Below are 27,620 nucleotides of genomic sequence, written 5' to 3'. Positions count from 1 at the left end.
TGATGCCTATGTCTCTGTATTGGTGAATTAATGTATGGTTGTCAATCTGACATATATGTAGTCTAAAAACAAAATGCAAAGTATCAGGCTTTAAATGTTATCAAGAGGGCATGATCATGAATTTTGAAAATGTGCCTCTTCCTTGGGCTCATCTCATAAAACATAAAGGCCAAGACAATTACATTTTTTGTACTTGGCTGAAGGGGAATTGTTATCAGGGGGCAATTTTAACTGCCTTTTAAGTATGAATTATGCCTTAATGATAAAAAAAATCTAGGATCAAAGTTATGGGCCCATGGATAAGATGCTAAGGTTTTTTTTTTCACACACAACTTCAGTATATGAAAGCCCGTACTTTAATGATCAATCCACATTATTCTATACTCACTACACTCGTGCAAAAAAGGACTCTCTCCTGGAGTAGAAGAGAAACATACCTGCAACTGCTGAAGGTGTCACACTAGTAAATGAAAAGAAGAAATGTAAAACAAGTGACATCACCATGAACTTCAAACTTTCTGTAAAATCCTTTATTGGATGTAATTCAGAGTAATCCAGAAACAGAAATACAGACGTATTAAAAGTCCCCTAGTAGTATCTAACAATAAACGCTTTCTGAAAAATCCTTCATCAGATCATAATCTTAGAAAATGGGGAACATCATTTAAAAAGAAAAAGTAACCAATGAAAGTTAAAGTATTAGATGACACTTTCTTTAGTACAGCCAATAATCAGCAAGGAAAGTAAATCCTAAATAAACCAAGCAGAGAATGGCTAATTTACATATCATCCAATAGCATGAAGCACTTATGAACCAACCAACATGTGCTTGTAGCAAAGAGCTGCCTAATGAATAAATAGACCAATCAGAAATGACTATTATGCACTTATCTGTGAAATTGTGCCACATAGAATGGCCTAATGTTTAAAAAAGCATGCCGTACATGGTGCATAACAATGATAAAGAAGAATTCTTTAGTAAGTACATATGCCACATAGAATGGTCTAATGTTTGAGAGGCATGCTGTACATGGTGAATGACAATGATAGAGATAAATTCTTTAGTAAGTGCCAATCAGCACTATTCATAGCATAATACAGCTAACAAATGTCAAAGACAACCTTATCTAGGCTAACAAATAAAGAGGGAACAATCCCCACCATGACCAAACACAATATGTCTAAATTGCCACCAGTAGTGGAAATTTATCGCAAAATAGCATATCAGGTAATCTGCATAAAAGCAGTTAGTTAAAAAGCTGACTATGGATAACATTAGCAGTCAATTGTGGCTGGTTGGAAAATATCTGATGTCCAACCAAACCAAAAATATATATAATTGGTATTAACTACTCAATGCATTACTTATTTTAGTTTCTGCATAAGATAAGCTGATCATGTCATAGGAAGTAATGCCCTGTACAAATAGTATGGTATCTGATACGAGAAAACATTCCTTGGCAATAGCAGATCTTTGTTGATGGCTACAAAAATGATGCGGCATAGCTAAATAAACATCAGTAAATCTTGCTTGTGTACCGCCAACGTTACAGCTTTGTTGGCATTTAAAATCTGCACAATGCTATCAACAATGCTAAAGAGATATGTCATAATGTGAATATTAACAGCTGTCAGATAAAAATGCATCATATGCGTGAATGTTTCACATCATATGAACTGAGAAAAGTATATCCAAAAGCATTGACAATCATAGCCAATCACAATTCGCTCAATGGATAAATATACCAATTGTAAGAGATTTCTACGGTCCAATCCATATGATATAAATGAATAAGACCAACCAGTAATAGCATATAAATTACACCAAATGACACGAGATAAATGCCTCATACAGCTAATCAGCATAGCCTACTATAGCTGATAGACAAATAATCACGAAAAATTATCACATATTGTATAAAACATCTATAGCTCACAAAAAAAATTTACTGGATGATGTGATACAAACAAATAAACCATAATACCCATAATACTTCCCGCCCCTTTTTATAGGATGATCATCAAAGGTTCGATCACAAGAATGGGTCTTCCCGATGACCTTGAAAGTTTATTTTCATCTTCTAATTCGAGCACTATCAACATCTCATTGGAATACTTGTGATGTGACTCTCAGCTGTCAATAAGATGATAATTTTGATGTTTCATATACTGTTTTGTGACCCTGACAGAGTCTGTCAGGCCATTCTTTTCCATCTGGTTGCTCCTTGCAATTTTGTGTGGTTAATGCTATACACAGCTGTTAATGGTGCTTTGAAGTAAATGCCTTTTGTCTGGTCTTTAATATCCACAAGGTGTACTTAACACCCACTGGATTGAACGTGGGATAAAGTCTTTTGATTGGTTATTTGATGGTCCATTTCTAGTGGCATGCATGTTAATTTGATGGTCTATGATTGGCTATTATGTATTTTCGTTATTTGTCAATGCGTTTTTACATCATGCATAGATTTTAGTAATAATTATTTATAGTTTCTCCCTTTGAGAGTATGAGTTACTATAAACTTTTATGTCAACTGTTGAAGTTTTATGTAATATGCGAACACTCCTCATAATCCTTTGGTGTCTCGTAATTTTGTGTAGTGTTAAATATCATCTTGAAAGTTTTTTTTCTAGCAAATGACTGTTATTATTGGCTTTTAATACCCACAACATGCTTTCATATCCATTGGACCAAATGTGTGAGAATGTGTTTTGTTTGATTCCTTTGACGGTCCACCGCCTAAGGCTTGTATGCTAATCTGATACTTCATGATTGGCTATAACGTGTTAGACTTGTATCTTCATGTCATTCGTCAATGCATCTTTGAATGTAGCATGGTTTTCTTTTTAATGAAATAGCTATCCATAGTTTTCCCTTGGGACTAAGAGTTATCAGTATTATGGTTTATTTGTTTGTATCACATCATCCAGTAAAAATTTTTGTGAAACTAAAATAAGAAATGCATTGTGTATTTAATACCAATTATATATATTTTTGGTTTGGTTGGACATTAGATATTTTCCAACCGGCCACAATTGCCAGTCTTTTTAACTAACTGCTTTTATGTGGATTAGCTGATAAGCTATTTTGCGATAAATGTCCACAATTGGTGGCAATTTAGACATATTGTGTTTGGTCATGGTGGGGATTGTTCCCTCTTTATTTTTTAGCCTAGATATGGTTGTTTTCGACATTTGTTAGGCATATTATGCTATGAATAGTGCTGATTGGCACTTACTAAAGATTTCATCTCTATCATTGTCATTCACCATGTACATCATGCCTCTCAAACATTAGGCCGTTCTATGTGGCATATGTACTTACTAAAGAATTCATCTTTATCATTGTTATGCACTATGTACGACATGTTTTTTTGAAACATTAGGCCATTCTATGTGGCACACATTCACAGATAAGTGCATAACAGTAATTTCTGATTGTCTATTTATTCATTGGGCAGCTCTTTGCTACAAGCACATGTTGGTTGGTTCATAAGTGCTTCATGCTATTGGATGATATGTAAATTAGCCATTGTCTGGTTGGTTTATTTAGGATTTATTTTCCTTGCTGATTGTTGGCTGTACTAAAGAAAGTGTCATCTAGTACTTTAACTTTGATTGGTTACTTTGTCTTTTTAAATGGTGTTCCCCATTTTCTAAGATTACGATCTGATGAAGGATTTTTTCTGAAAGCGCTTATCATTGGATATTACTAGAGGACTTTTAATACGTCTGTATTTCTGTTTTTGGATTACTCTGGATTACATCCAATAAAGGATTTTACCGCAAGTTTGAAGTTTGTGGTGGTGTCACTTGTTTTACATTTCTTCTTTTTGTTTACTAGTGTGACACCTTTAGCAGATGCAGGTATTTTTCTCTTCTTTTGTGCTTTTTACCATCTGCAACTGCACATGGCTAATGACATGCTACAAAATGCTGCTGATGAAAGCAAAAATATGTCTGACTTTACCAAAACAAGTAATCTAAAGGGAGCATTACGGAGAATGTCAATCTGCTGTTATCCCTAAATTTGGACTCTGAAGAGAGTGTTCTGGATGTTAACTCTGTCAATGATGGGAATTTTGACAATATACTACATGAAGGTGAATCTTCAGCTTTTTGACTCAAAAGGTTGCAATGGCAATGGTTTCGTCTTGAGGCAAGCCTTCATCACAAAGTCATCCCGAGAGGGATGAGAATCAAATGCATGCCTAATTATGGTAATAAATTCCTGGAATTACTTGCTAAATGGCAAATGCTAAATATTGAAACAAGCTTCAATTACATGTGGCTGATAATAGATTTTTTTTAGAACTGAAGAGGAAGAAATAACCAATCAAATCAAGTTAAAGCAAGTCCATCTGGAAAATATGGACTTATCTGAAGCCCATTTGAATAGGTTGAAAACTTTGAAGTTTAATTTAAATACTTATGATGTTAGAGCTGTAGTAACTACAGAGTGATTAAACTGATCAGTCACAGCATGAAGTTATGGGAAAGAGTAGTGGAAGCTAGGTTAAGAAGGGAGGTGATGATTAGTGATCAGCAGTATGGTTTTATGCCAGGAAAGAGCACTACAGATGGGATGTTTGCTCTGAGAGTGTTGATGAAGAAGTACAGAGAAGGTCAGAAGGAGTTGCACTGTGTCTTTGTGGATTTAGAGAAAGCATATGACAGGGTGCCTAGAGAGGAGTTGTGGTATTGTATGAGGAAATCGGGAGTGTCAGAGAAGTATGTAAGAGTGGTACAGGACATGTACAAGGGTAGTTTGACAGCGGTGAGGTCTGTGGTGGGAGTGGCAGATGTGTTTAAGGTGGAGGTGGGATTACATCAAGGATCAGCTCTGAGCCCTTTCTTATTTGCAATGATGATGGACAGGTTGACAGACGAGATCAGACAGTAGGCCCAGTGGACTATGATGTTTGCAGATGACATTGTGATCTGTAGTGAGAGTAGGGAACAGGTGGAGGAGACCCTGGAGAGGTGGAGATATGCACTAGAGAGAAGAGGAATGAAGGTCAGCAGGACTAAGACAGACTATATGTGTGCGAATGAGAGGGAGGATAGAGGAATGGTGAGGATGCAGGGAGTAGAGGTGGCAAAGGTGGATGAGTTTAAGTACTTGGGATTAACAGTTCAGAGTACTGGTGAGTGTGGAAGAGAGGTGAAGAAGAGAGTACAGGCAGGATGGAGTGGGTGGAGAAGACAGTCAAGAGTGATTTGTGACAGACGAGTACCAGTAAGAGTGAAAGGGAAGAGGGTAGTGAGACCAGCTATGTTATATGGGTTGGAGACAGTGGCATTGATAAAATGGCAGGTGTCAGAGCTTGACGTGGCAGAATTGAAAACGTTAAGATTTGCACTGAGTGTGACGAGGATGGACAGGATTAGGAATAAGTATATTAGAGGGTCAGCCAAGGTTGGAAGGTTTGGAGACAAAGCCAGAGAGGCAAGATTACATTGGTTTGGACATGTGCTGAGGAGGGATGCAGAGTATATTGGGAAAAAGATACTAAGGATGAAGCTGCCAGGTAACAGGAAAAGAGGAAGGCCTAAGATAAGGTTTATGGATGTGGTGAGAGAGGACATGCAGGTGGTTGGTGTGACACAGCAAGATGCAGAGGACAGGAAGAAATGGAAACAGTTGATCTGCTGTGGCAACCCCTAATGGGAACAGCTGAAAGAAGATGAAGAAGAAGAAGAAGAACAAACAACGACAACAGAAAAAAACAAAAGTTAACCAGAGATATTACTGATTTTAAGAAGGCAGGATAGTTGAATGGCCTAGAGAGGACAGAGTGTATGCCAATAACCATCAATCAAGAGGCCCTACACAAAATAACAATACCACACTAGGAGTTGTCTCATCATTTCATACAGATAACAGTAATCCTAACCCTCATTCCAATAGAGATGTAGGGAATCAGCACATAGTTCCTGACAATAGTGATTCAAGGTCAACTGTTATCCTTGATGATGGTGAAAGGGCCTCACCTTCTATTACAGGCACTAGACCAAAGGCCAATGCACAACATGCACTCATTACACAGAACCTACCTGTTTTTCTAATACAAACCTGACAATGACAACCCAGAATGAACAGCCAAGAGAGAAAGAGAAAGAAGACAATCTAAGCCATCATCTGGAGTTAGTAGTGAATCTATCAAAACTCACATTGAATGATGAGCAGATACATCTTTTGAATAGGGGGTTTACCTTTATTCCCTCCCTTTCATCTGATCAAAGTGAGTTTGCTTTGGACATGAAATACTTTGGAAGGAACGTAACTTAAAAAAATATTTTTGGCAATCAACCTAGATCAGTAAGTGATACCATCAGAAAGCCTAGTACTTTCGTGCCCATTAATCACACTACACTTGATCTGTTTGTGAAACTTTGTGTTAACTATGTTGAAAAGCTTAGGACCATGAACAATAATACATAACGACACTACAATATTACTAAAAAGGAAAAGGAAGCACTCCTCCAACTACAAACTAATCAAGACATCATTCTGAAACCTTCAGACAAGGAAGGAGCCATAGTGATACTGGATGCCCAATGGTATTGAGATGCTATGGATTTTATGTTAAGTGATGAGCTAACATATATGAAAATAAGTAAACTCGAAGTGGAGCAAAAAATCTCCAAATTGAGAGAAGAATTATATGATATGTTAATACAAAGGAATTTGAGTGAAGAATTTTCTTCAACTTTTTTGATGTATCTACTCCAAGCATACCTTCCATAGGAGGTTTACCCAAGATCCACAAAGATATCATCAATCCCCCACTATGGCCCATAGTGGCTGGTTGAGGTTGGATCACGGAACCCCTATCTATGTATGTTGAAAAAGAATTAAGAACACTACTAGTTAACATCCCAATTGTCCTTAAGAACACTGATAATTTCTTAAACCAACTAGGCCTGGCTGCAGACAAACTAACAGAACACATGGACATTATTCTTGTTACCTTGGCTATACAAAGTTTTTTTACTTCAATTGCAAAGGACTATGGCATTGAGTCCATTAGGAATTTGTGCCGAAGGATGACACACAACATTGATCTCGATCTCATTTGTGTTTTGTTAGAACTAATCCTGGAAAATAACATCTTTTTCTATGGGAGACAATATTATTGGCAGCGTTGGGGGGTTGCCATGGGCACACCATGCACCAATAGTTATTCTAATCTTGTCCTCTCAGAATGGGGAACAAATTTGTATTGAATGCCATGAATCCTTGGTTTTCTAATATTATTTACCATGGTCATTTTGTTGACGACATTTTTATCTTATGGCAAGGTGATTGTGGCCAAATACAAAACTTTGTGAATTACCTCAATGAGACTACTGATTTTCTAATATTCACACATCAGATTTCCAAGGAGAGTATCAGCTTCTTTGATGTGAGGATATTTTTCGATTCTAAAGGAAAGATAGCCACAACAATACATAGGAAACAGACATGGAAGAATCACTATCTTCATAAGACCAGTCTACATCCCAGACACATTTTCAAAAACATCATGGAAAATGAGGTAACCAGAATTTCCCAGTTATGTACTGAGGATCATGATTATGAAAATGAGGTTAAGTACCTACAGTCTAATCTATTGAATATAGGTTATGCCATTAAAGATGTTACTGTTGATGCAGAGAGACTCAATGAAGTCAGAAGAACCAAGGGTTATCCACATTTTTTCAACAACCAAATGATAGAAGCAGTTTTCCTGTCAATACTAATGCAAATGAATCAAGATTAAGCATGATCTTAACCTTTGCTAATGACAACACTCAAGTGTGTGACATTATTAAGAAATATTAGCCCATTTTGACACAGGATATAAATATCCGTGATATAGTTGGAGAAACACCGAGATTTACTTTCAAAAACAAGAAAAACATTAAACGCTTATTATGTCAGAAAGATGGTCACCCACCTATCAATGTGATAAAGAAAAAGGGAATATTCCATTGTAACAAATGTTCAGCATGCAATAGCATTGACACTACTAATCATTTTGCACATCCTGTAAAAGGTGTGGAGTACACCGTTTTGTGTCATGTTGATTGCAACACTCAGCACCTCGTTTATCTTGCCATATGCCAACGATGTGATGGCTACTACATGGGAAAGACTAATCAGAAATTTAAGAACAGGATTTTAAGACATCTGCATGACATTCATAACAAAGACACCAAAAATGCCCTTGCTGAACATATAGTGCAATACCCCATGCATACTTTTAAGTTCAAAGGAATTCAAAACACATACCACAACTTAAAACAAGGTGATATAATGAATCTTATGGAAAAAAATGAAGTAAAATGGATTATCAATCTGACTGCTGATAAACCACCTAGCCTTAATGCGGTTGTACCATTACGACCTATGCTCAAAGATAGACGTCTGACCAACAGAAAGAACGTATTGGATCTACCATTGCTCTACTACCAAACAGTATTCTATTGTTGTAAGAGACATTGACATTGGAATATGATTTGTCATCATCTAGTGCAGGATGGGACATGTTTTTTCTTCCCAGCCCCGTTTTATAGGATGATCACCAAATGTTCAATCACATGAATGGGTCTTCCCGATGACCTTGAAAGTTTATTTTCATCTTCTAATTCGAGCACTATCAACATCTCATTGGAATACTTGTGATGTATTAGCTGTCAATAAGATGATAATTTTGATGTTTCATACACTGTTTTGTGACCCTTACGGAGTCTGTCAGGGCATTCTTTTCCATCTGGTTGCTCCTTGCAATTTTGTGTGGTTAATGCTATACACAACTTTTAATGGTGCTTTAAAGTAAATGCCCTTTGTCTGGTCTTTGATACCCACAAGGTGTACTTACACCCATTGGATTGAACGTGGGATAAAGTATTTTGATTGGTTATTTGATGGTCCATTTCTAGTGGCATGCATGTTAATTTGATGCTCTATGATTGGCTATTATGTATTTTCATTATTTGTCAATGCGTTTTACATTATGCATAGATTTTAGTAATAATTATTTATAGTTTCTCCCTTTGAGAGTATGAGTTACTATAAACTTTTATGTCATCTGTTGAAGCTTTATGTAATATGTGAACACACCTCATAATCCTTTGGTGTTTTCGTAATTTTGTGTAGTGTTAAATATCATCTTGAAAGTTTTTTTTTTCTAGCAAATTACTGTTACTATTTGCTTTTAATATCCACAACATGCTTTCATATCCATTGGCCAAATGTGTGAGAATGTATTTTGTTTGGTTCCTTTGACAGTCCACCACCATAGGCTTGTATGCTAATCTGATACTTCATGATTGGCTATAATGTGTTAGACTTGTATCTTCACGTCATTCGTCAATGCGTCTTTGAATGTTGCACGGTTTTCTGTTTAATGTAACAGCTATCCATAGTTTTCCCTTGTGACTACGAGTTATCAGTATTATGGTTTATTTGTTTGTATCACATCATCCAGTAAAATTTTTTTGTGAGCTATAGATGTTTTATACAATATGTGATAATTCTTCATGATTATTTATCTATCAGCTATAGTAGGCTATGCTGATTCACTGTAGGAGGCATTTACTTTGTGTCATTGGGTGTACTTTATATGCTATTACTGGTTGGTCTTATTCGTTTAAATCATATGGATTGCACCATAGAAATCTCTTGCAATTGATATATTTATCCACTGAGCGAATTGTGATTGGCTATGATTGTCAATGCTTTTAGATATACTTTTCTCAGTTCATATGATGTGAAACATGCACACATATGATGCGTTTTTATCTGACATCTGTTAATATTCACATTATGACATATCTCTTTAGTATTGTTGATAGCATTGTGCAGATTTTAAATGCCAACAAAGCTGTAAGGTTGGTGGTACACAAGCAAGATTTACTGATGTTTATTTAGCTATGCCGCATCATTTTCTTAGCCAACAACAAAGATCTGCTATTGCCAAGGAATGCTTTCTCATATCAGATACCATACTATTTGTACAGGGCATTACTTCCTATGACATGTTCAGCTTATCTTATGCAAAACCTAAAATAAGAAATGCATTGAGTAGTTAATACCAATTGTATATATTTTTGGTTTGGTTGGACATCAGATATTTTTCAACCGGCCACAATTGACTGCTAATGTTATCCATAGCCAGTCTTTTTAACTAACTGCTTTTATGCAGATTAGCTGATATGCTATTTTGCAATAAATTTCCACTATTGGTGGCGATTTAGACATATTGTGTTTGGTCATGGTGGGGATTGTTCCCTCTTTATTTGTTAGCCTAGATTTGGTTGTCTTCAACATTTGTTAGCTATATTATGCTATGAATAATGCTGATTGGCACTTACTAAAGAATTCATCTCTATGGTTGTCATTCACCATGTACGGCATGCCTCTCAAACATTAGGCCATTCTATGTGGCATGTGTACTTACTAAAGAATTCATCTTTATCATTGTTATGCACCATGTATGGCATGTTTTTTGAAACATTAGGCCATTATATGTGCACAAGTTCATGGATAAGTGCATAATAGTAGTTTCTGATTGGTCTATTTATTCTTGGGCAGCTCTTTGCTACAAGCACATGTTGGTTGGTTCATAAGTGCTTCATGCTATTGGATGATATGTAAATTAGCCATTCTCTGATTGGTTTGTTTAGGATTTACTTTCCTTGCTGAGTATTGGCTGTACTAAAGAAAGTGTCATCTAGTACTTTAACTTTGATTGGTTACTTTTTCTTTTTAAATGGTGTTCCTCATTTTCTAAGATTACGATCTGATGAAGGATTTTTCCAAAAGTGCTTATCATTGGATACTACTAGGGGACTTTTAATATGTCTTTATTTCTGTTTTTGGATTACTCTGGATTACATCCAATAAAGGATTTTACCGCAGGTTTGAAGTTTTTGGTGGTGTCACTTGTTTTACATTTTCTCTCCTGGAGTAGGGGATTTGACAGTGTAGACCAAGCAGTCCAATCTTTTCCTCTCTTTTTTTTTTTTTTTTTTTTAAATTAACTCCTCAACAAACTATCCCTGTAAAAATAAGGCATCTGAGTGAATGAGTGAAATACACTTAAAACATCTCAAACCAGAAGTGATCATCCCAGAGTTATAGAGAGGAATTATGAACCTGTAAATCAAGGAGGAGGGATTTCACCCTTTATACTAGGTGACATACTAAAGGGCAATTTCCACATACATTTGAAAGAAATAACACGACAGTGGTGTAGAATAGGAATGGTCTTAGATGAGCTGCACAGCAGTCTATGGCATCTGGCAATTAATAAACAAGGAGAATCTGTAGTTGATAGAAAAATGAAAGCTGATATGAATGTGAGAATTCAGACCTTGCTTCACAGTAGAATGCAAGCCTACTTAGGCTGAGGGGACATTATAAGCTTCTCTCACCATGACCGCCTATGAACTTAGCTTTTAGACTGAGAGTGAATACAGATGGGCACTCTATTATGTCACCATGACTAGTGAAGCAAAAGTAACTTTTGATAAGCTGAAGATAGAATAATATCACAATACATGTGGGGATTTTACAAACTTAAAATAAAGATGAAAATCTAGGCTACCAACAGTTTTCTAGGGAATTTACAACAAGGAATCCTTACAGAACAGCAGAAGGAGATCACTGTAGCCCTCTATACAATAACTTAATTGTAGACACACTTTAGGAGCCTTAAAATGAGAAAAACACTGGTGTCTGATGGACTAACTAATTTGGTTTGAATGAATTGTTGCAGCAAAATTTCATGAAGATGCACTGCAATTCACTGGGTAAAGGCAGAAAAACCTACTCATGGCATGCAGTGGCTGCCATGATGGTGATGAAGATAGGAAAGAATAAGGAAGACATATGGTTATATAGACTATAGCTTTCATCAGTGAGGACTACAAATTATATATGATTGTCTTGATACATCAAATGCAAATGCTGGTTAGTAGATTTATGAATATATTTCACTCTAATTTTATGTCAAACCAGACAGCTTTTAATGTTGTGGCATGGATTATTTGAGAGTTCTCCTGAACCCAGCTGGTACGATTTCTATCATTTTTACTTTTATTGTCTACTTCTAGTTCTAGCCATAAGCTTAAAATGTGAAATCAAATGCTTTTGTACTTCAAGGCTGTTGTTTAGGAATAGAAAATAGTGTAATCTGGTGTATAGCAACTGACTTTCCTCTCTTGCTAGTGTTCAACTTGTGTCATAGTGATAATTTTTTTACTTATACTTTGCTGACCATGTAAGTCCCACTAGACTAGTGGCATCTTTTTAGTGGGTACTCAAAGTAGCCTTTATACCATTTGGAGAAATTTGGCCAGGGCATTGGACAATAACCTCTACTCTTTTCAGATGTTTCCATGGGAATTTTTACATCCACTTGAGCTACCACCAAGTCAAGCAGATGACACCTCAATTTAACATCTCATCTTCAGGATGTCACACTCAGGAGTATAGCTTCCCCTAATGCTGCACTGCAGTGTCAGTAATCCAGTCACCAGGAGTAGGAATAGAACCATGTCCTTCTGCTCTTCTAGCAACAAAGGCCTGTCCTCAACCTGTTGCATCATATGACTGAAAGCTCTTGAATGTGACCAGTATTCCAACAGTTAAAATAGAGAGAAAAGAAGAATTTCTTCTCAAGATCAAGCCCCTCACCCAGAAACCTCAAGTAAGGGACACTGCAAGTTCAACATTATCACAACCTATACCTACCAACGATGAGGTTGGAGCACCATGGGAAAATTGGAAGTTTATAGTCTACTAGCAGTGTACCAGCAATTTGTCCTCTGTAGAAAAGCCAGGTAGTTGCAAACTACAGTGTCAATATTTAGAGATCTTCCAAACTCTGCCCACATTTACCACCAGTGTAATTTATACACACACACACACACACACACACACATATATATATATATATAATATACATATATATATATATATATATATATATATATATATATATATATATATATATACATACATATACATATATATATATATATATATATATATATATATATATATATACATATATATATATATATATACACACACACACACACACACACACACACACACATATATATATATATATATATATATATATATATATATATATATATATATTTTTTTTTTTTTATTTTTATTTTATTTAACATTTGTTGACGGGGAAAGTCCGACTAGGTTCCACAGATCCTGTTTTCAGCGGAGGCCCGGGGGAGAAATGCTCCAGATGCATGTCTTTACAGGGAGAACATGCAAACTCCACACAGATATATATATATAGATTCACTTTATAATCTCAAAATACTGAAATCTCGAACTTCAGTATCTCGAGACTATAAAGCTGAATATTTACAATACTGAAACCCCAAAAGTGCAAAATTCAAAATCACGACCCTCCACCACACAAAAAAACATGCATACACCTTCCTTCCACGCTACAACAAACCAACATAACACACACAAACACAGCACAAATACATGTAACCAACCCTACATATAAGCAGGGGGCAAGCTACTTATATATACTAACTCTGAGGTCGCACTAATACGACAAAGACACTAAACCCACCACTACACACTCTACATTCCCCTTGCACAAGCACACATCACATACGTACAAGCACCACCACTCTCAGCACTTACACACTCTTACCTACCTACCCTAACCCACACCTAATCCTTCCCAACACACTCACATACACTCAAATCCCTACCCAAAACCCTTAAAAAAACAATACTTACCTGAATCTCCAGCTATATCAACACAACAGGCAACCCATACCCACAGCGCACCGCACCTTACAAACACAGAAAATCCCATGTAGCGTGCCACCACAACCGCAGATTCGACATTTCAAATTCGATCAAGTGCAGTTTCGCTCAGCTGCACTTTTGGCACTTCATCTCAAGATACTGAAATTTGAGATTTCAGTATTTCGAGATAGTAAAGTGCTTATATATATATATATATATATATATATATATATATATATATAGATATATATATATAAAATGTGTGTGTATGTGAATATATATTTATGTATCTATATAGCTATATTTACCTATTATATGTATATTTTACAATGGAGAGAGTAATTGTGAGTCTAGCACAGTTAGTTTACATACAAAAAAGATGATTTATAACTTGAAAGGAAAAAAATAACCATGCTTCTAGTACTTAACTCCCCTCCAAAAGTAATTGCAATTCTCAGTTCTAGACATAGTAGCTCAGGTCCAACTGCCATGCAATCCAAAATATATCCCCAGTCCCACAGTTGAGCTCCGGTACTCACAGAGAAAAACCAAAAGTTAGATGCTTGGCATTCCATGCATAGACTCACAAGGATTCCACACACTTTCTTGGCATTTTCCAAATTTGCTGCTGGTCAGTGTGTGTTCACCAAGAGCTTCCATTCTTGATCTGGCATATTGGGCTTTTATCTCATCTTTTAACTGCCTTTTCTCAGGTTATTCACACTCAGCTGTGCTATTATATATATATTTGTTACTATACTGTATTGAGTACAGACATAAACACCAATTTTTACCACAAAGTATGGTGAACAAATAGACATCAGAATATCATTTCTGACAACATCCAGACATCAAAATAGAATTTCTGACAACAGCCACTATACTGCTCTGTCTGCTATACATATATATATATATATATATATATATATGTGTGTGTGTGTGTGTGTGTGTGTGTGTGTGTGTGTGTGTGTGTGTGTGTATGTGTGTGTGTGTGTGTGTGTGTGTGTGTGTTAGTGTGCAAAAGTTCATATGTATACTTCCCGTAAAATGAATCATACCTCCTAAACAAAATGCAATCACATCATTTCTGACAACAGCCACTATACTGCTCTCGCTCTCTCTTATGTGTATGTGTGCATTCCTTCTATATATATATATATATATATATATATATATATATATATATATATATATATACTTCAGTAGATCAACTTACCAGAAAACCGAAGCCCAGATACCAGAGACGAAAGAACTGAACAGACCAGGACACTGAACATACAAAATATCGAAAACTAACACCGGGAAAATGGTAAGTTGTCCAACACCACCATGTAAACAAACCACACTAAACTCAACTCACCCAAGGGGGGGCTTCGGCTCCCACACCCCCCTTACTTAAATATACCAACTCCGAGATCACAATACAGTGTGGAAAAGGGCAAAGGTCACCATGTTTGCCAACTGACTCTTTTCCCGTGTTAAACTTCTGCTGTTTTGCCATTCGGTGTCCTGATCTTTTTGGTCTCTTCATCTTGGATATCTGGGCTTCGACTTTCAAGTAAGATGGTCTACTGAAGTAGACCCATATATATATATATATATATATATATATATATATATATATATATATATATATATATATATATATAAGCCATAAATTTTACTTAAAGCCAGGCAGGTGATGATGATGAGTGGATGTTATTGCCCTGTCCAAGACAAAATACAAAATGCACAGTCTTTTTCTGAGAGAGTTCTTAAATTAATATCACATTTTACTGCTGGGTTAGCCTGGGTAACATCACTTTTTGTCACCTGACTTCAGTTCCCAGACTGAACAGAAACTTAACAGAATTTTAACATAAAGCAATAAAACACTTTTTACATTTTTAACATAGTAACTACATCTCTCCAAGACAATATAAAAAAAAATTCTATCTCTAGACTTCCTGTCTCCTTGCTGCAGTGAAATGAACTTTTATAGCATATCGTAAAGCACTCAATTTCAACTTATTTTCTTGAAGTTTTTGTTCCAACAGGGTATGCTGTCGTTACATTCTTGAAGCTCAGTACATAACATACAGTTCTGTATAAATCATATCAATATTTACAAATGACAGAATTATTTACAAAATTCCAGATAGCTGAGCTAGCAATATTACTCTATATCACATTTCTACCCCCACCCTGAAAACTCAAGCTAGTTTTTCAAGTGACCTGTAAGAATGTTGCTTGAGAAGGTTGAGCCTATATGGAAATACCTTACCCCATTCCCTGTCTTGACAGCCCATCTGTGTTGGCATTGCTAACCCCACTGCAGTGCTGGACTGTCATATCAAATGCTTGCAACCCTAGGTTCCACCTTAGTAACTTGGAATTTTGCTAGCTGGCTTGATGTAGCCATGTTATGAGATTGTGGTCTGTAACTATAGTGAATTTCCTTCTATACAGATAAGGCTGAATTTTTTTCAGTGACCACACAATGGCTAGGCATTGCTTTTCTACAACTGCATAGCATTCCTCCCTGGGTTGGAGCCTATGACTGAGATATACCACTGGGTGCTCTTCTCCCTCTGAGGAAACTTGGCTAAGTACAGCCTCCACCCTATGGTTTGAAGCATCCACCTGCACAACAAATTCTTTGCTGTAATCTGGACTGGCTAACACAGGGGGTCCTCCCAAAGCTCATTTAAGCTTCTGGAATACCTTCTTACATGCTGGGGTCTACACTATCTTATCTGTCCTGTTTTTCCTTCTCAGGTCTGTGAGGGGAGCAGCCATGGTACTATAATTAGGGACAAACTTTCTTTAGTACCCTCTTGTCCCTAAGAATGCCCTTGCCTGCTTTTTGGTAACAGGGGCAGACCATGCCTGAATGGCTTCCACTTTGAAAGGTTCTGGCCTGATCTTACCACTCCCCACTCTATGTCCCAGGTAGGAGACCTCTGCTGTACCCACCTGATATTTTCTGGGCTTAATGGTCAACCCTGCCCTCTGTAGTCTGGCCAGCACCTGCCTGACATGCTGAAGGTGCTCTTGCCAGGAATGGCTGTAGATAACAATATCATCTAGGTAAACAAGGCCAAAATCTCCTGCTCCTGCTAGGATATGATCGACCAGCCTCTGGAAAATCACTGGGGCATTTTTCATTCCAAAGGGCATCTTCATAAACTCATACAAGCTGAAAGGAGTCAAAAAGGCTGACCTCTCTCTATCACTGAGAGTCAAGGGCATCTGCCAGTGACTCTTGTAAGATCAATAGTGGTAAGATACATAACTGCACCCAGCTGCTCTACGGCTTCATCTATCCTAGGCATGGGGTAAGCATCTGACTCTGTGTGACTATTTAATTTCCTGTAGTCCACACGATACCTGGTGCTGCCATCCTTCTTCGGCGCCAGCACCACTAGGGAGGCCCAGGGACTGTTGGACTTCTGGATTACTCCTAGTTCCAACACTTCCTGTATCTCCTCCCTCAGAGTCTGTTTGACTCTCTGCTTAATAGGCCTTTGGGGTCCTGTATCCACTTGGTGCTGCACCAGGTGGGTGTACCCTGGTTTTCCAGTGAACATGTCCCCAAACTCCTGTAACTTTGCTTGGATTTCTCGAACCTGGTAGGCAATAGCTGCTGGGACATTGCAACCCCTTTCACTGAGGTGTCAGTCCGAGCCTCACTGAGGAGATCAGTCACCAGATACCCCTCAGACTCCCTCTGCCATCCACTGCAAATACTCAGCACAAGGGCTTCCCTATCATGGTAAGGTTTCATCATGTTAACATGGTACAATTTGTGCCCCTACCTCCTGCCAAGCAATTCTACCATATAATTAACATCACTGACCTTCCTTACCACATTGTAGGGTCCCTTCCAAGCTGCCAGCAGCTTTTTGTGTCTGACAGTAATGAGAACCATTACCTGCTACACTACAGCATACTCTCTAGCTCGAGCATTCCTGTCATACCTGAACATTGTCTGCTTTTGGGCTTCTGCCAGGTTCTCCTGGGCCAAGTCCATGAGTTCTCTGAGCCTTGTCCTGAGGTTTAAGACATATGCCACAACATACTTCTTCTGAGATTCACACTCTCCCTCCCTCTCATCTCAAATCAAATCTAGAGGTGCCCTCATTCTATGCCTATACAGCAACTTAAAGGTTGAAAAACCTGTGGATTCCAGGGGCACCCCTCTGTAAGCAAACAACAGATGGGTTAAATGTTTGTCCCACTCCCTCTTAAACTGGTCTGCAAATGCCTGTAGCATTATCTTGAGTGCAGAGTTAAACCTCTCAAATGACCATTTGTCTGGGGATGGGAGGGGGTGGTCTTTAAGTGCTTCACCCCATGGCACTTCCACAGACAAGCCAGCAGGCCTGACAAAAAATTGGCACCTTTGTCAGTCAGTATTTCTTTTGGGAAACCTATCCTGCTGAAAATCTCTAACAAAGCATTTGCCACCTTTTCTGTCTCATTGGAGGACAGAGCCACAACCTCAGGGTATCTTGTAGCATAATCTACTACCACTAGGATATACCTTTTCCCCATGGAACTTGGGGTACTCAGAGGCCCCGTAATATCCATAGCTTCCCTCTGAAATGGCTCCTCAATCACAGGCAAAGGCATCAAAGGAGCTTTCACTTTGTCTCCTGCCTTGCCTAGCTTTTGGCACTGTTCACAGGTCCTGCAGTACCTTGTTACATCTCTATAAATCCCAGGCCAATAAAAGTTCTGTATAATATATCTCTTTGCACATTTTATGTCCATATGACCTGCAAAGGGAATATCATGGGCAATGGCTAGAAGTGTCAGATGGTAGGCTCTGGGCACAACCAACTGCTGTATTCTCTTACCCTCTAGCCCTCCCTCAGGGGTCCACTCTCTATACAGTAACCCTTTGTCCCAATATACAGATTCCCCCTTCCCTTGAGAATCAGGTGCCTCACTAGCTACCTTCCGCAGGCTTTGTAATGTAGGGTCTGAGAGGTGAACCTGTCTCAACTCTCTTCCTGTAACCCTTTCCAGCTCCCCTTCCACAGGGAGTCTGGTATCCTCTGACAGCAGTGCCTCACTGTCAGCCTGGGTACTGCTACTACTTACCTCTCCTCTTGCAGTCACTCTGTCCAAGGGAACATCGCTACCTACAAGCAGCTGTGGTTCACTTTTAGTCTCACTGCTACAGGTTAGCTCCCTCCCTGAAGTAGCCACCTCACCAGTCCTGGCTGCAAGTGTGCTGTCTGTCTGGGTCTCCTGCAGGCTACTAAACCCACATGCTTGTCTCCAAGCCTGACTGCTTGTAACTGCATGTACACATGATACTGCATTATCAAAATCATTCCCTATCAGGAGATTTGCAGGGATATCCTCAAACACACCTACTTGCTGGCTTCCTTTTCCTCCCTCCCAGTCAAGGTGAACCCTAGCCAAAGGTATTTAGAATGGGGTCCCTCCTAAAGCTCTGACTGGAGTAGACTGCCCAAGCAAGTAGTGCTCCTGTAAAACCATTGCAAGCTTCACAATATTTAGGCGAGAGGCTGTGTCTCTCTTAGCAGTGTCCTCTTTCCCATTTACTAAGATGGGATATAACCTCTTGTGGTAGTTTGGTACCCTTGTTGTCTCGAGACAACCTACTTTTGGCATTTTGTCATTCCTACTTACTGACTCTCCCACTTTTTGCTCTCCACCTTGTTTCCGTGGACATATCTATGCTACATGCCCCCACAGGTTGCATTTAAAACATTTAAGCCTTGGTCCTGGATGTATACCTGGACTAGTAGCTTCCCCTGCTACTGGCAGACTCTGTTGCGGCAGTCTGGGTTTCCCACCATGGGTTCCCTTATATCCATGAGCAGCACTGGGTGTCCCTTTCCTGTGCAGTGATGCCCTGCTTGCTAAGTATAGGTCTCCCTTCTTCCTCAACTCATCTGCAGTATTGCATTATCTATCAGCTAACCAGATTCTCATGTCCTCAAGCAAAGTGCTAAGGGCTTGTTCCCTCGCCAAAATGTCTGCCAGCCCTTCAAAAATGGTGATCTGACATCCACTTACCCACCTATGAAAATAAATCCTTAGTTCAGCAACATATTCACACACACTTTCATCTGCCTTGCATCATTGAAACTTTTTTTTCTATAAGCTTCAGGTGTTAACTTAAAGTATTCTAACAAACACATTTTGACTGTATTATAATTTAAGCAATCAGTATCAGACAGTTTAAAAAATTGCAGTTACAGCTTTACCTTGGAGTAAGGGGGGTCAGGAAGCATACCCAGAGCCCTTGGTCAACATTATACTGTTTACATACCCTCTCAAACATATGAATGAAATTATCAAAATGATCCCCCTCTGTAAATTGTGGAAGAAATTTACTGACCTTTGTTGCTTCTGGGGATCAGTTACTCCATTCCCTATTACCTTCATGACTGTGGAGAAGAGTCAGCATCTCCTTTTCATGCTGCCTCTGTCTCGCCTTCTCCTCAGCTTCCAGGTGTCGCAGTTTCTTATTTTCCTCAGTCTTCAGATATTGCAGTTTCTCATTTTTCTGAGTCTCTAGATGCCTCAGTCTCTCTGCTGTTTCTATTTCAAAACGCTTGGCCTGCAGCTCAAGTCTCTTTAACTCCAGATGGATTTTTAAGTCCTCTGTGGAAAGGTTGAGCTGTCCATTTTCTGAAGGATGTACATCTCCAAGGCCAGTATGATTGTCCTCTTGGGTGATATTCTGTGATGCAGCTGTGACTAAAGCTGCAATCATGTCTGCTTCAGTCAGGTTGGCATGCAGTAGTCCTTTAGCCTGGTACAATTCAGCCAACTGGCTCCTTGTCAGCTAGCCATACTCCTCTGCTGACATGCTTGCCTGCTCTCCCTGACTAAGCTAACAAAAAAATAAAACAATTGTGATATGAACTCTGAATGTTCACTGCAAGGCTGATTGAGAGTACAAACACTTTCAGTGACCTCTGTACACAGGCTACAGGAATTCAGTATCCACACCACCCCAAGCCATTTAATATGTGATGTAGCTATCTCACGACTGTCCACCAATTAATATGTGATGTGGCTATTCCACCACTGCCTACAAATTAATATGTGATGTGGCTATCCCACCACTGCCTTCAATTAATATGTGATGCCCTGCACTGGCCCAGTAATCAAGGAGCCAAACTCCTCACCACTGGCAACAGCTAGGGGACATACACACTTGCAAGATGACAAGTAAACACACTGTAAAGTGCAATTTCCCTTAAGAGCACAGAGAGACCCCAGTCAGTCTGGGGCTGGTTTCTCTCTCTTTCTCCAGATCCCCAATAAGACTCTCCACTGGCACAGCTATAGGGTTAGAATCTTAGCTGAGGGGCCAAGCCAAGACCTCCAGCACCCTCTCTGTCCATCTAGTGCTTTGTTTCCCTGCTCAAGTAGCTGACACACATACACATTCAGATTTGATTTATATACAAACACACACATACACTTGGGAAGGGCTGGCACAGGTTTACTAGCTATGCTCCCTTCTGCCCAGACTATAAGGCAGTTTCCACTGCCACCAACCCCTACTTATCAGCTACTATAAGGCATTTACAAAGGATGTTCAATCCCACTGTGTAATGTTACTATTATCCAAATGGTAGTCTGACCAAGAGCAAGGCTATTTAGCAGTGGCTTGCACAGTGTCACCAAATAGATATGCAAGTAAGCTAAGAGCTTAAATTTGTCTCACAAATATCAGCCATAATGATAGGTTTAAATATATTTAATAATAAATAATAAAAGAGCAAGACAATACTCAGAAAACAAACACAGTTACTTCAGATTTCAAAATCACAGGATATATTTTAAAACAACATTGCAGGACAGTCTCACATAAATACAAAAAACATCTAAACTAATCTTTGCTATATTCTTATCTGTATCTAAGAGAGATACTATGCCCTATATCTTACTTACAGCCAGGCAGATGATGAAGATGAGTGGAGGTTCTTGCTAGGTCCAAGACAAAATACAAAATGCACAGTCTCTGACAGAGTTCTTAAATTAATATCACATTTTACTGCTGGGTTAGCCTGGATGACATCACTTTTTGTCACCTGGCTTCAATTCTCAGGCTAAACAGAAACTTAACAGAAATGTAACATCTCTGTGTTAAAAATACATATCTCTCAGAACTGTACAGCTGCCAGGAAGTCATAAAGCAATGCATCACTTTTTACATTTTAAACTTAGTAACCACTTCTCCTCAAGACAATAAAAAAACTTCTAGCTCTAGACATCCTGTCTCCTTGCTGCATTGAAACTTTTATAGCACATTGTAAAGCACTTAATTTCAACTTATTTTCTTGAAGTTTTGTAAGTTAGCCTTCTATGTTCCAGCAGGGTATGCTGTGGTTACATTCTTGAAGCTCAGTACATAACATATAGTTCTGTATAAATCATATCAATATTCATAAATGACAGAATTAGTTACAAAATTCCAGATAGCTGGGCTGGCAGTATTACCCAATATCACAACATCAATAACAACACTCTGTGTACACACTCATTGGTGAGAGACCTGGGCACAGAGGTTGACAGCAAGCTTACCTTTGATCACCATGTCTCCACAGTAGTAAGAAGGGCATTATTACTCATCTCATAAATAAGGGCATTGCCTCCAGGAAAAAAATAAGTTATACCCTCCCTGTACTCTTCACCCATCAGGCCAATAATTGAGTACAATGCCCCATTTGGTATGTATCTTTCGACGCACCTGCAGCAACTGGAGAGATCACAAAGGTTCCTCACAAGGAAAATTCAAGGTCTTCATCATTTGTCCTATAAGGATTGACTGAAATCACTGTCACTTTATTCTGTTTCATACAGACTACTCAGAGGCGATCTCTACCTTGCATATAAGGCAATCTCTGACCCTGTTTTATTGTAAATGCTGTATATCCGTAAGTCAAATGGAACACAGGTTACACACTGTAATGGCCTTAATTTGGTATGTGACATTAATAGAACCTGCTGGAGGGACATATTTGTCTCCAAGAGGTTGCCACACTTTGGAACATACTCCTACTTCATGTCAAGTAGAGTACCTCATTGACCCTCTTCAAATGCAATCTAGATGATTGGATGGGTAACCATAACTTCACCCCAGGGGTTCCACCTATGTCCCTCTTGGACATGGGTGATAGGTGCTGATCATGGAAATAAAGATAAAACTTGGATAGGCTTGTAAGGGCCTTAGGGTCATTAGTCTAGTAAACTCCTATGATCCTATGATCCTATGAATTAGACAAGCAAAACTGTGTATGAATAATCCAGTGTTACACTGGTTTAACAGTTATCTCACTTTCCATGTATGGAGTATATAATGACAAAATACATACTCTTCCTAGCTACTATTTACAGTAGAAATACTCTAAGGCTCAATACTAGATCTATTCATAGTTGATAGTTCCATAAAATAAATGCATATGTCCATCAAATACATCACAATAATTCAATATACTGATGAATCCACTCTTGAATGCTCTTCCTCCTCTATAAATCAACTCATACAGCTACTACATACACATAAAACAATTGCATACCTAGAATACTGGTTAATAAATTCCTAGCTCCTCTTAAATGCAAAATAATGATAATAATAATAATAATAATAATAATAATGATAATAATAATAATAACAATAATAATAATAATAATAGTAATAATAATAATAATAATAATAATAATAATAATAATAATAGTATTTCACCTGCAAGCACAAATAAAAGCAAAATAAAAATTGCCAGAAAAAATATGCACATATAAAGCAAATCAATCAAACTAAGCTGCATGGTATCTTCTTTGATTAACATTCAAAATCTGAGAATGGGAGGAGGACAAAATACATTTGGACTCCAGGTTAAAAATTGCCTACTCTATCAAGGACTGATATCAGAAAGTAGGCAAAGGTTAAGGAATAGGGGGATCCAAAGTGAAAGACCAGCACTGGTAGAGTTTTTACTAGAATCTAAAATGGAAGCTGTGGTTAAAAAGGGATATCTAGTAGGCCATATAAAATATTGCACGATAACTATAGAAATCAATCAGATGTGGTTATAAAAGATTAGACAGAGAGATTGGATAATCAATTCACAGAAAATTTTCTAGACATAGTAAAGCCTTGCTGAGTTTAATTCTGGTGGCTGTCAAAATGCAATTACTAGAAAATGGAAATCAAAATCTAAACAAAATGTACTAGAAATAGTGAATATAATAATAGAGATAACAGGACTGGAAGTGGGGTCTATAGAAAAGAGTAGGAGCAAATTACATCTAAATAGTGGGAAGTGTGGAATAATCCATGCAGAATAATGTTTTGGAGGAGGAATGAGGTTTAAGGGAAGGCAGGAATTGAATGAGCTCTGTAATGTCCAATTGACAATGACTGTTTAGAAAATTATATATGATGTATAATGTTGCAACTGAAAATATGTCAGTATATAGATTGTTTTCATTTAAATAAATTATGATTGCCCATGTGATAAGTGAAAATTCAATAAAGATGTTTCTTGTTTAAAAAAAACATTCAAAATCTGATCAAAACACACTCTTTGTTACAAAATCCCCCCACTAGGAACCTGGATTATAGATAAAGCCAAACCATGGTATTTACACCTCAGTTGGCTAAGAACTGCTAGATCTCTATTACTGCCTAGGCTCCTGTATACCCCCACTACCAAAATTAATATCTGACAAACCTACTTTAAAAATATCCATCAAACCTAGAAAGTAGAACTCACCACTGTAATGGATTAAATAGCAACCGTGGAACAACTACACTTACTGTAATACTCATTAAAAATAAATAAATTGCATCTACTAGATTCATGAAGACTCTTCAAAATGTTGAGATCTGAGTATAACAATGGTAAATATTGTACATATTCTACATAACTAATATTTATTCACCTTGCTATGTTTTCTATTGTTTTTACTGTATGCATCTTTTCATTATTTTTTTATGATGCATACTAGTTTGTGTATGTTCACATATTTATATAACTCTGTTAAAAGTTTCCCATATCTCTGCTTTTAACTATTTAAGATATATATCCAGATATCTATTCCTCATAATGTGCATCTAAATGCTATTAATGCTGTACTGTCCTTTGTAAATGTTGTTGTACTGCTTGATTGCTTTGGAAATTAACTCCCTATGTTTCTGCTGAAGAAGGGGTTTATTCAACTGCACTTTACATGTAAAAAAGCAAATATATATAAATAAATGAATACATAAACAAGCAAATAATAAATATTAATTTCATCATAGTATGCTGACGTGAATTCTTGGGCAATTTGATTTGGATAGGTGAAGCTGCTGTGATACCAGAGATAAACTTTCATAAGGAACCAATGTTCACTTCTACATTTAAATACACAGAGGGATTTCAATAGGATCAGTTTCTAGGGAAATTTATTTTACAGTCTTGGAGTTTTCAGGTATAAGACCAAAAATATTGGTATAACTATATTGAGCTGAAACTGAAACTTTGATGCACTGTTTTTAATTTTTCCTGTTATTCATACATGCCTGTAAATTAAAGATTATCCTTATTGAAAGTCTTGAATTCTAGAGATAACTTACATCATACTTATGCTATGTGATGCATGTGTGCATGTATATATATATATATTGTTTGTGTCTTTCGGCTTTTCCCGGTTAGGGGTCGCCACAGCGGAACTCCGGTCTGCTAATGATTGGTAGTTGATTTTTACGTGCCGAATTACCAGCCCTAATGCACAACCTTTCATGTCTCCACGCAGAAGACGCTCTAGCTGAGAATCGAACCGGACAGCATCTTACTGTGAGGCGACAATGCCACTGCAGCACCACCACCGTGGGTATACATATATATATATATATATATATATATATATATATATATATATATATATATATATATATAAAAACACACACACACACACACACACACACACACACACACACACACACACACACACACACACACACACACACACACATATACAGTATCTATACTATCCAATTAAACTGTTTTTAGTAAGCCCAAGATGATAGATACCTTTCATAATGTTCAATTGTATGCCATTAAGGTGTAGATTTATTTTAGCATGTAATACTTCATGCACTATCACATTTTTTCAGTCTACATTACACGTCTGTAGATCATATATTAAATATCTGGATCTACTTTCATTACTTACCCAAGCTGAATCTACCAAAACACCTCTTCAATGAATGAATGGACTGCAAAATTCCTTTCACAGGGAAAGGAACCCCTTGACCACCATGGTGAACTATGCCCTCTCTTCCGTGTGGTGTGATCTTGGAGTTGGTATATTTAATTAAGGGGAATTGGGTGGGCAAAGCCCCCCCATTTTGGTGGGCTTACTTTTTCTTTGTTGAATTGTTTTCCATGGTGGTCAAGTGGTTCCTTTCCCTGTGAAAATAATTCAGCAGTCTGTTCATTAGTTGAAGAGTTGTTTCAGTGGATTCAGCTCGGGGAAGTAAAATTCGGTGGATTGTAATTTTGTTTAATGAAAGTAGATCCAAATATTTATATTGTCTAAAAAATATCTGGCAGTTAGCAAGGACTCTCTTATATTTATCATTTCCAGCTAATTTGATTAGGCATGGGTTCAGTTCACAGAGCACTGGTAAAGCAGGAAGGCAAAAAGTGCAGAAACCAAAAGAGATCTATAGAAAACCTCTCCTTTGAAATTGTCCCATTGAGATTTTTATTTTGATATGTTGCCTCTGGACTGTGAGCCATTTTCCAGTCCAATTAACTGTGTAAAACTAGAACTACAAATCTGAGATTGTTGATGGAGTACTTTGAACAGAAACTGAAAACTATATATTTGTATTGTATTTCCATATTTTGTGCAGTACTTTTATCTCCAAATTACTCTACATCAGGGACATGCCTATGTTGTTCTGCTGAAAAAATGACCCTGTGATTGCTACCATACTAACATGACATTTTTCTAGCTAATGTTCCAACTTTTATGTCCCGTGAGCTTTTCTGTCAGTTCACATAGAAAGAGAATATTCTACACTTCTGTTTTGAGGATCATTTTAGGTTATAATTAAAATGTCAGCTGTTGAGGTAGATGAGCTCACTTCATTTAAATGTTGTATGCTTTTCAACACACACAAGACTTCAGCAGAACTAATCTTTAAGTAATTATTTTTTAACTACAAATCATTAAATCACATGATTATAATTCAGATAATAAAATGATACATCCTTAACCATACATATCAACACATTTTTTTTTGTCATCTGCTAAATATATTTCTCTGAGGCCTTTGTTTGTTTAAGTTGCATATAGAAGCAACATCTTTTATTTTAAAGGAGAAGATTTTTTTTTTTTAGTTTGTGGAATGCTTTCTTAACACATTCTTTCAAGCTCAGGTAACGAGTTCCCTTTGATACACTGACCCGGTTAATCAGCCATGACTGACATCTCACTGACATCTCATTGAGGCATTCTTTGATTTTCTGTTTCTTTTCTCCCATGGCCATAAAACAAATCACTGGTGAATAAAAGAACACAAGGTTGCAAAATCATTTGCATATTGGCTCTTCCTCAGTGAGGAGCATAAAGTGCAGTGGCAGAGAGATTGAGAGAAATATATATTTATTTATTTTTTTCTAAATGGCTTGCCAGTAAAAACATTTCAGTCAAGTCTGAGGCCAGAAAGGAAAACAAGTGTATAATATATACATGCATAGATACAGACAACTTTTTATAGTCAACTGGCTAACAGGTTTTAAGATGGAAACTGGGGTTCCTTGAATAAGAAAACAGTATACTCTAAAAGAGAACA

This window comes from Protopterus annectens, chromosome 8.part0 (genome assembly GCF_019279795.1).
Source record: "Protopterus annectens isolate FY-2018-M chromosome 8.part0, PAN1.0, whole genome shotgun sequence".
Classification (NCBI taxonomy): Eukaryota; Metazoa; Chordata; order Ceratodontiformes; family Protopteridae; genus Protopterus; species Protopterus annectens.
This window is presented reverse-complemented; position numbering follows the sequence as displayed.